At 45.2% G+C, this 9,692-nt stretch overlaps 1 pseudogene; it reads right to left on the bottom strand.

The window, feature by feature from the left end:
- Nucleotides 1-8,958: 8,958 nt before the first annotated feature.
- LOC131751249 (large ribosomal subunit protein eL21-like) lies at nucleotides 8,959-9,462 on the bottom strand (annotated as a pseudogene).
- Between the last annotated feature and the right edge of the window lie 230 nt (nucleotides 9,463-9,692).

Genomic DNA, 9,692 nt, shown 5'->3' with positions numbered 1-9,692 from the left:
CTTGGACCAGAACTCACAGCTCCTAACTCCCTGTTTGGTGCTCCTTCTACCCAAGTTGGGCTTGATGTCAGAGGATGGAGGGTTGGAGTGGGAGAATTGTGGGGGGAGATGAGAAGGGCAGCAAAACATCAGCTGAGTCTCATAAAGTTCCTTAACACTTACAAAGCACTTCCCTACAGTATTTCATTTGAGGTAGGTATAATTTCCATTTTGCAAGTGAGGAACCTGGAGCTCAGAGAGATTAAGTGACTTGTTCCAGGTCACACAGCTGTTATATGGCAGAACCAGGATTCAGACCCAGATCTTCAGGCTCCTTGGTCTGTTTCCACCACAACCTGGAAAAAATAGACAAGGAGAGAGCAACACGCTGGCCACCAGTGTTATCAGAGGTGAAAGGGCAGGCAGTTGGGAGGGCAAAGTGTCCTGAGAAGTCAGGAAGAAGACTGCTTTCCCGGAGCCAGGTTGGGCACTTTCCATGCGTAAGCTCCTTCCATCATCACATCAAATTCATGAAAAGGTATCATCACCTGCACTTTACAGATAAGAAACTGAGGTTCAGAGAGGTTAGTTAAGTGGCCATCCAGCTGGTTAGTGACAGAGTTGGGACTTGAATCCAGACCTATCCGACTTGAGAGCCTTAGCAGGTCCCCCCTGGGGTTTTCTGGGTCAGTGGAAGTCTGCAGGATGAAACTGGACATGAGGGAGGCACGGAGCACATGCAAGGAAAAAGGACGAAGGCGGCTTTCGGGTACAGTGAAGGACCCTGAGGGTGAGGGTGCTCTCCCCACGGCTCTCCCCTCTGCTCTGTAGGCAGATATTGTCCCAGAAGCATTAGCCAAATCCCCTCATCTTCTTATGGTCTGTAGGTTTGCTTGGGGGCTAAACTGGGGCTCTACCTGTATTGCTCTGCCCTTAAAACTGCAGTATTCTGGCCCCCCTCACTTCTCTGGCCACCTCTCACAGGGCCTGCTCCCCTCTAAGCTGCCCCCCTCCCCCAGGACCACCAGCATGAGGCAGGAAACAGAGCTGGATTGCCTTGTTTTCATGTGGGAACTTGTCCCATCTTCTCCTGCCTCCCTCCCCCTACCCCCAGCCTCCTAATCTTGTTTCCAAAATAATTTGAGGTCTTTCCCTAACTGAGGGTCCCTGATTGCATACTAGTGGGGAAATTCCTACCAAGTCTCCCCTATCTTTTCTAGTCAACCATCTCATTTTTTTCTGAGGTGGCATCACTGACAAGGTTATCATTTTCCCCAGAATTTAATTCAGTGCCCGACTCATAGTAGGCTCACAGTAAGTCTTTCTGCCCTGAACTGAGAGCACAAGGGAGAAAGACGTGGGATTATTCTGAGGGGCCGTCATTGCTAATGTTTCCCTTGTTTAGACATCTTTTGTTGCTAATGAATCTCTCAAGCCTGGCGTCTGGGACATTCCTCCGAAGCCTCCCCATCCGACGAGTCGCTGGATGACCCTCTTGTCCTCTGGGGGAATGTTGGGAGTCGGCACATCTGTTCCAGGGCGTCTGGGTTCCCATGTGGTCAGTGCAGTCCGCTGCCCACCAGCCAGCTGCCACGTTGCTTCTTCTCCTTGCCTTCAGCCGGGGTCTGCAATCGCTGAAAAACGGATGAAAATTTAAGTCCAATGGGACATAAAAGTACAGTCAGGAAATGTAAGCTATATTTACGCCTGGCGATAAAAGACCAACATCTGGGGCGTGTGGATGGAGGGTATATGGGGATTATTTGTGCTGTTTTTGAAAAATTTCTGTTCATCTGAAAACATCTCAAAATAAAATGTTAGTTGGATAGGTAAACAAAATGTTTTGCAACCAGGTTAAGTGAGATAGAACATGGAGCCAATAGAGGCAGGGAGTGGAGTAGTTAAGATGAGGGCTTTGGGGTCAGGGAGAGGTGGGTTGGTATCTTGCTTTCCCACTTAAGAACTCTCATTCCTTGAACAGGTTACTTAACCTCTTCACGTTCCAGTTTCTTCATCTGGAAAATGGGGATTGTTAATGTCGACCTCCCTGGAATATCAGGAGATTAAATGAGATAACGCATGTACAGCATTTAGGATGATACCTGAGACTTGGTAGGAAGAGGGCAAAACGAGACAGAAAGGACAAAGTCCTCCCCTTATCCAGTCTCAGAGATTTCTCAGTCACTGCCATTTAAAGGTCCTAGATCCCACACCAGAGACCCACTGTGCAGTTGAAACCAGCCCCTGGCTTCAAACCGAAGTTGCCCATGTGCTGAAATAGGCCAGGGCTGCCTCCCACAGAATGTTTCCTGACATTCCCAGCTGGTCACCTTAAAGGGCCAGCAGGAAGGTCCTTATGGATCCTTCTTAGCTTGTGACCTCAGGGCCACAGTCTTTCATTCATTCATTTAACAAAACTTCATTGGGTAAGCGTGGAGGGAACCGTGGACTAGATCGTGTACTTGGTGTAGTGATATAGCATGGAACAAAACTGACCTGGTCCTTGCCTTCCAGCTGCTTACATTCTAGGAGCTAGCCTTTCCCTATGATTTTCTCTGGCTCCCCTCCCTTGGCAACACCCAGGCTTGGTCATTCCTTTGGAATGCAACCCCTCCTTTACTGCGGCCTGCAGGCGACTCAGGCTTACGGGTCAGAAGGTAGGGACGTTGACAAAAGCTGGCAGTTACTGGGTCTGACCGTTCTTTAACTGCAGTCCTAGAGTATAATTCGGCCTTGGGAGCTTGGGAGGAACCAAGGGTAGCCGGTGGTGTAAAGCTAAAACTGCCTATCTGTGAGTATTTAAACTCCAATTGGCCTCCCCAACCCCATTCCATGTTCACAGTATTTTTTTTTTTTTTTTTTTTTTTTTTTTTTTTTTTGTGGTACGCGGGCCTCTCACTGCTGTGGCCTCTCCCGTTGCGGAGTGCAGGCTCTGGACGCGCAGGCTCAGCGGCCATGGCTCACGGGCCCAGCTGCTCCGCGGCATGTGGGATCTTCCCGGACCGGGGCACGAACCCGTGTCCCCTGCATCGGCAGGCAGATTCTCAACCACTGCGCCACCAGGGAAGCCCCACAGTATTTTTTAAACTAGTCTCTGCCCTATACTCTCTTTTCCTTCTCTGTCTGCAGTCCCTATCAGTCTGAAAAACTTTTTCCAAGCAGCTTTCCTTCTATAATCAAACATACCCTCTGCCCCGTACCATCCTACCTCACCCTCACGCTGCCTCTCGGTCTGGGGCTGTGATACCTATCCAACTCCACCAGGAGTGCATGCTTCCTAGCATCTTAGATACTGAGCAGTCACAAAATTAGCATTAGCAAACCTGGCCACCCTCCCTATGTGGCCATTTTCCCACTCATTTGTTTTATAGGAAAACTGGAGTGATAATTCAAAACACAGTACAAATTGAAGGAGGAAGAATTTCACCTTTCTTACCCTCTTCCACATTCACAACTATCTCAGTAGACCTCTCACCTGTGAAAACTGTTTACCTTGAATGTTCTCAAAAATTAATTTCTATTTTTTCCCTTTAGAACATTATTTCAATGTTATTTATTGAGAACCGCGTGTGTTTTACAACCTATAGAGAAAGTCTTATATATTCTTCACAAGTAAGACCTACAGTAATACAAAAAAATGTAACTAAATACATACTGAAGGAGGGGCTCCAGTCAGTTCTGTATGGTGAGATGCAGCTTCAGAGACTGTAAGACTCAATCTCTGAAAGATGAAGTGTGTGTGTGTGTGTGTGTGTGTGTGTGTATGTGTGTGTGTGTGTGTTTTGTCAAGAAAAAAAATTTTATCAATTATTTTGTGGTTTTTATATCATGCAACATGTTTCCACAAAGCCTAAAAACTTTTTTTTAAAAAAGAGTCCATGCTGTGAACTCAGAGACAGTTCAGGTCTTACTCTCCTTTCCATTATGTAATTGCTCATAGAATTGGTATAAAAATTAAGAGATCGGGCTTCCCTGGTGGCACAGTGGTTGGGAGTCTGCCTGCCGATGCAGGGGACACGGGTTCATGCCCCGGTCCCGGAAGATCCCACATGCCATGGAGTGGCTGGGCCCGTGAGCCATGGCCGCTGGGCCTGCGCATCCGGGGCCTGTGCTCCGCGACGGGAGAGGCCACAACGGTGAGAGGCCCGCATACCACAAAAAAAAATAAAAATTAAGAGATAATTGATATAAATTGATGACCACAGTGCCTCAATAGCTGGTAGCACAGCTGCTAGCTGTGTGCCCCCACATCTGTTCTTCTCTTTGTTTTAGTAATACAACCCTGATTTTTTTTTTTTTTTTTTTTTTTTTTTTTTGCGGTATGCGGGCCTCTCACCGTTGTGGCCTCTCCCGTTGCGGAGCACAGGCTCCGGACGCACAGGCTCAGCGGCCATGGCTCACGGGCTTAGTTGCTCCGCGGCATGTGGGATCTTCCCGGACCAGGGCACGAACCCGTGTCTCCTGCATCGGCAGGCGGACTCTCAACCACTGCGCCACCAGGGAAGCCCTACAACCCTGATTTTTATCTGGGCATATAGACTCCCTTACAGCTAGGTACAGCCATGTGACTAGGCCAATGGGTTCTGAGCAGAAGCATTGCCTGTGATTTCTAGGAACCCTCCCTAAACAGAGACACTCTTTGTCATCCTTATGCCTGTTATTGGTCTGGACTCTAGATGTGATGGCTTGTGCCCCAACTGCCATATTGGAGCATGAGGAGGAGGGCCACACACTGGGGATGGCATTGCAGAGAGCTAAAGAGTCCTTGATGAGCAGGGAGCTGCCATTCCAGCACTGGACTTCCTAAGGATTTCTTTTCATAAAATATAAATTAATTTTTCTCATATTTAAAGCATTATTTTTCAAAGTGAAGCTAATCCTAACTATACTATAATTATTATTGTCATCATTATTTTATTAGCCCTAGCCCACAATCAGTCTCTCTCACAGATCCCCTCTTTAGGCCATTAAAAACAGCCTAAATGTTATCAGTAGTACAAAGAATTTTGCCTTGGTTCTGTTCTCTGTTGCCAACCCAATCATGTCTTTAATGAAGGGGCCCCTGATGGCATGCATGGCATCACCACTGTTTTCCCTCCTTTGATTCCCTCTCTTGCTGCGTTCCTGATTCTAGGTTTTCCCCACTTTCCATGGCTCTTCTTGCAGAATTCTCAACTGACTCACTGAGACTGAATCCCTTGAAAGAGGAGAAGGATTTGCACTAGGTAGAAAGGACGGGGAAGCATTGCAGGTGGGAGAAAACATAAGCAAAAGGGGAAAGCAGATGGAGCATAATTTAGGGATTAGAAGGGGAGTGGCTGAAGGTTTCTTCTGAGGGTGGGTGGTAGGAGATCGGATTGAATCGAGAAGGCTGGTGGGACCTCTGGAGGGTCTTCAAGGCCCAGTAGAGGAGTTTGGACTTGATCCTGGAGGAAACAGAGAGTCACTACAAGTTACTGAGCAGGACAGTGACACAAGGCAAGTGATGCTTCCAAAGGAATTAATCTGGCTGCAGTGTGCAAAACAGATTGAAGGCAGGAAGAGCCTGGAGACAGGGGGACCAGTATAAATCTTCCACCCAATAATCAGTTGCTCAAACATTGTCAACAGACTTTGAAAGGGGCCATATGAAACAGCAAAATTAAAGTGTAATGATTTCAGTTAAGCAGAATAAGAAGTCTTAAACAAAGTCTTTCCCCAGAACTTCCCACACAGAGAAAGTAGCCAGCTTCCAAATAGCAAAAACGGGTTCAATCCTTCTGGAAAACAATTAGGCGCTATGGATCAAGAGCCTTAAGAATGTTCACATGCTTTGACCCAGTAATTCTACTTCTGGGAATGCTAGGGAAATAATCCAAACTAGAGAAAGGGGAAAAAAATGCCTGGAGATCTTACGCACAGAACACTTGATAATAGCAAATCATTAGAAACAATCTAAATGTTCAGCAATAGGGGGATGGTTAAGCAGACTGTGGCTCTCAATTAAGAGCATGGAGTTCAGGCATGAACTCCAAAGGATAAGAGGACCAGGCAGATGACACAGAAAATACCCGTGACATTAATTTGAGGAAAGCAGGATACAAAATATGAGTGTATATCACACAAGGGTTACCTCCAGTATAGAAAAAAAAAAAATCAGACTGAAAAGTAATTCTAATCACTCCCATTTGTTTGTTTGTAATTCTAATCACTCCCATTGTTTCATTAAAGTGGAGGGACTGTAGATTTTGTTTCTTTTCTCTTCAAAACAATGTTTCCCCCAGTATGCTTTTGTTACAGCTATACCTTTAATTATAGGAAATGTCAGGAGAAGTCTTGCTTTTCTATTCATTCTGAATTGTTTGGCTTTTATAAGAATGTGTTAAATATGTATGACTTGTATTTTTTTAATAAGTGGTTTTTCAAAAAATATATATTAGGAAATGTGGGGAAACCATAAGAAGTGCTCATGTCATCACAGGCAGATACTTATATTCATCTTCTCTATGATGTGGTTTTTAAAAACATTATAGGCTTTAGAGTGTGTTGGGGGGGCCTGAGTTTAAATCCCCCTTTAGCTGGATGACCATGGCTAGGTTATGAGTGAAGTAGGGAATAACGCCTTCCTTGCAAAATTATTGGAGAAATCAGTGAGAAAATGTACAGAAATCTCTGAGCACAATGCTCTGCATTTAGGAGACACAGAGCAACGGTGGCTGTAAATCTCGGAAGCTGTTATTTTCTCCCTTCTGTGGTTTTCTGCCTCTCGCAGGCAGGCAGATGAGAGTTTAAGGGGTGACCTCTGAGGAGGGAGACAGGAACCCTGAGCAGTTCCCCAGCCACCTCTTGCCCTTGTGCTGCAGCCACCCTGGCTCTTCCCCACTCCGAGCCCACTGGGCAATCTCTTCCCCTTTCTCTGCTTTTGCAATGCTTTTCCCTCTGCCGGGACCGCGCTTTTATGATGGTGTGTAATGAAGCACTTATAGAAGACAAAGTTTATTTTCAAAAGGAAGTTTTTTCTCCATATACTCAGCCAGCATGTATTTAAGAATGGTTTTATGTTTTTCAGCATTTAGGTTGGAACATAAAGTGGACTTTGTTTGCTTAAATCATTCTGTTATAGCTCCCTTGACCCCTGGTTTTATGCAAGTCCCAGTTTACAACCCTTTTCAAAGCTGCACAAGTCCCTTTGAACGGTCGCTGGGATTAGGAGAGAGACCGAGGGGGAGGAAGACAAGGGTGGCTTGGAGACCACCTAGGGCAAAGCAAATTGATGCCAAAAATGATTTTGGGGGATGCTAAATGACACCACTAATTTTCCCAACATCCTGCTTAATAAAACTTTCACACCGAGCCATATTTTCCAAGTTTCTCAAGGACTGCTTAAGTGGGAACCCATTCAAAACCTTATTAAAGTCCAAGGAGATGATGTTTATTGGCTCTGCATGGACTGCTAAGCCTCCTGGTCTGTCAGGGGAGGCCTTGCTCCGACTTTGGTGTCCCCAGCACACTGGGCACTGAGGCTGTGGGAGGAGAAAGAGCCTCCTCCTTCCCCGCCCTGGATTCTGTTCTTGAACCCAGGATGTGGCCTGTCTGGGACTAGAAACACTGGATGTGACTCTTTTTTTTTGGGGGGGGGGCAATTAATAACCACCATTTAGTGAGTTAGGTTAGGAATCCAAGATTCAAAGCCAGGGTTCGCTAGATTCCAAAGCAGCCCTTTTAGCATCACACTTCACTAGATGAAACTCAAGGCCCCTAACATTGGGTTTTTACCTATTCACAGCATATACTAAAATTATAAATAGCTTCTTGTCCTCAAGTCTAATAGCAAGGAGAGAATACTAAGTAGGTAGTCAAGGTTTTCATTTTAAATAAGCTTGCTACAGGGATTATCATAGAATACTGAAGGCAGGGGAATGGGATGTGATCAGTTCCCTACTGGATGTTTGTTTACCACATCCCAATTAAAAATATCCAGGAAGTAACAAAACCTAAAATGTGCTCCAACTAGACAAAGTAGCTTTAAAATATTCCTATTAATATGAAGCAATAAAGCACTGATGACTAAGATCTGATTATGGGTTGCCTGGGTTTGAATCTTTGCCCAACACCAAGCACCTGTACCCTTGGGCAAGTTACTTGTGCCTCAGCTTCCTTTCATGTAAAATAGGCAAAATAAAACTTCTTCCAAGTTTTTTATGAGTACATTATGTAAAGTGCTTAGAATGTCACATAACGTATTGGATGCAATAGAAATACTTATCATTGGTTTAAATAAAAAAGGTATTCTAGTTTTTAACACTTTACTGAGGCCTGCTGCATAAAAGGTCTAAACAACTCAGAACTAGCATGTAACTAGTTTAACAATGTATTTTTAAGTAGTAGGCTTCAAAGTTAAGTTCCTGATCCTCAAAACACAGCTACTTAATTTATGATGCAATTCTGAGTAATCAACTTTTCCTGAGCTTAACTATAATGCAGCAGATAACCTTTCATTTATTTATTTTAAATCCTTATTTCATAGGAATTTAGAGACTATTTTCAAACTAGTACAAATATATATATATATATATTTTTTTTTCCTGTACGCGGGCCTCTCACTGTTGTGACCTCTCCCGTTGCAGAGTACAGGCTCTGGATGCGCAGGCTCAGCGGCCATGGCTCACGGGCCCAGCCGCTCCGCGGCATGTGGGATCCTCCCGGACCGGGGCACGAACCCGCGTCCCCTGCATCGGCAGGCGGACTCTCAACCACTGCGCCACCAGGGAAGCCCTAGTACAAATATTTTATAAATAGTATCTGGCAGTTTAGTAACCAATGGAGTATATTGCACAACAAACTACCTCACATCTTTCAGGAAGAAAACCCACTAAATTTGAAAAGTAAAGATGTCACCCTCTGAATTCAGACACAAAATGTGCTTTAAATATTTGTTTGGGGGAGGGGACACACACTTCTACTCAATTAAGAGAAACATTTATACAGTCTAGTTCTTTTATTTTCTTTACACCCATCATGCCATGAATTCATAGGGAATGGGCTCCAGCCGTTCAGGCTCCTTTCCATTGGTTCTCACGAAGTGTGCCGCTCTGGGTGGAGCAGGCTGGCGCTTCAGCTGAACCCAAGTCCCTTTCTCTTTGGCTTCCTTCTTTTTCTGATCATTTTCCTTCACATGTTTCAGGAAGCTATCTCGGCTCTTACAGTGCTTAATATGCTCAATACGCACATTAATTCTCTTGGCAAGAATCTTGCCCTTAACTTGTTTGTTTACAATGATGCCAACAGCATGCTGGGTAACATTGTAGACTCTCCCAATTTTGCCATGGTAGCGTTTGTGGGGCGTTCCTTTTTGAACAGTGCCCATTCCCTTGATAACTACAATATCACCTTTCTTGTAGATTCGCATGTACGAGGCCCAAAGAACAAAGCTCCATGTTTTCTAAAAGACCTAGAGAACATGTAGCGGGTGCCCCTCCTCTTTCCCTTCGTGTTGGTCATTTTGGCGAATTACTGGAAGGTGGTGGTTCCAGCTGAAAGTGTATGTGACTCTTGCACCACAGATTCTGCCCCTCCAAGAAGAGGGAATCTAAGGGGGATGGTCACAGGAGAGAACAAAGCTGGGCTGGGACCGTGTTCTTTTTCTCTTGGGGCTACCGCTGGCCCCTTTTGCCCCAACGCTTGCTCATAAGTCATCCGGTTTCATTTTCTAGTCTGAGGGAAACTGTGACGTG

The sequence above is a fragment of the Kogia breviceps genome, chromosome 2, assembly GCF_026419965.1.
Source record: "Kogia breviceps isolate mKogBre1 chromosome 2, mKogBre1 haplotype 1, whole genome shotgun sequence".
NCBI classification, from domain to species: domain Eukaryota; kingdom Metazoa; phylum Chordata; class Mammalia; order Artiodactyla; family Physeteridae; genus Kogia; species Kogia breviceps.
Note: the sequence above shows the minus strand (reverse complement) of the source record. Positions and strands in the feature narration are given on the sequence as shown.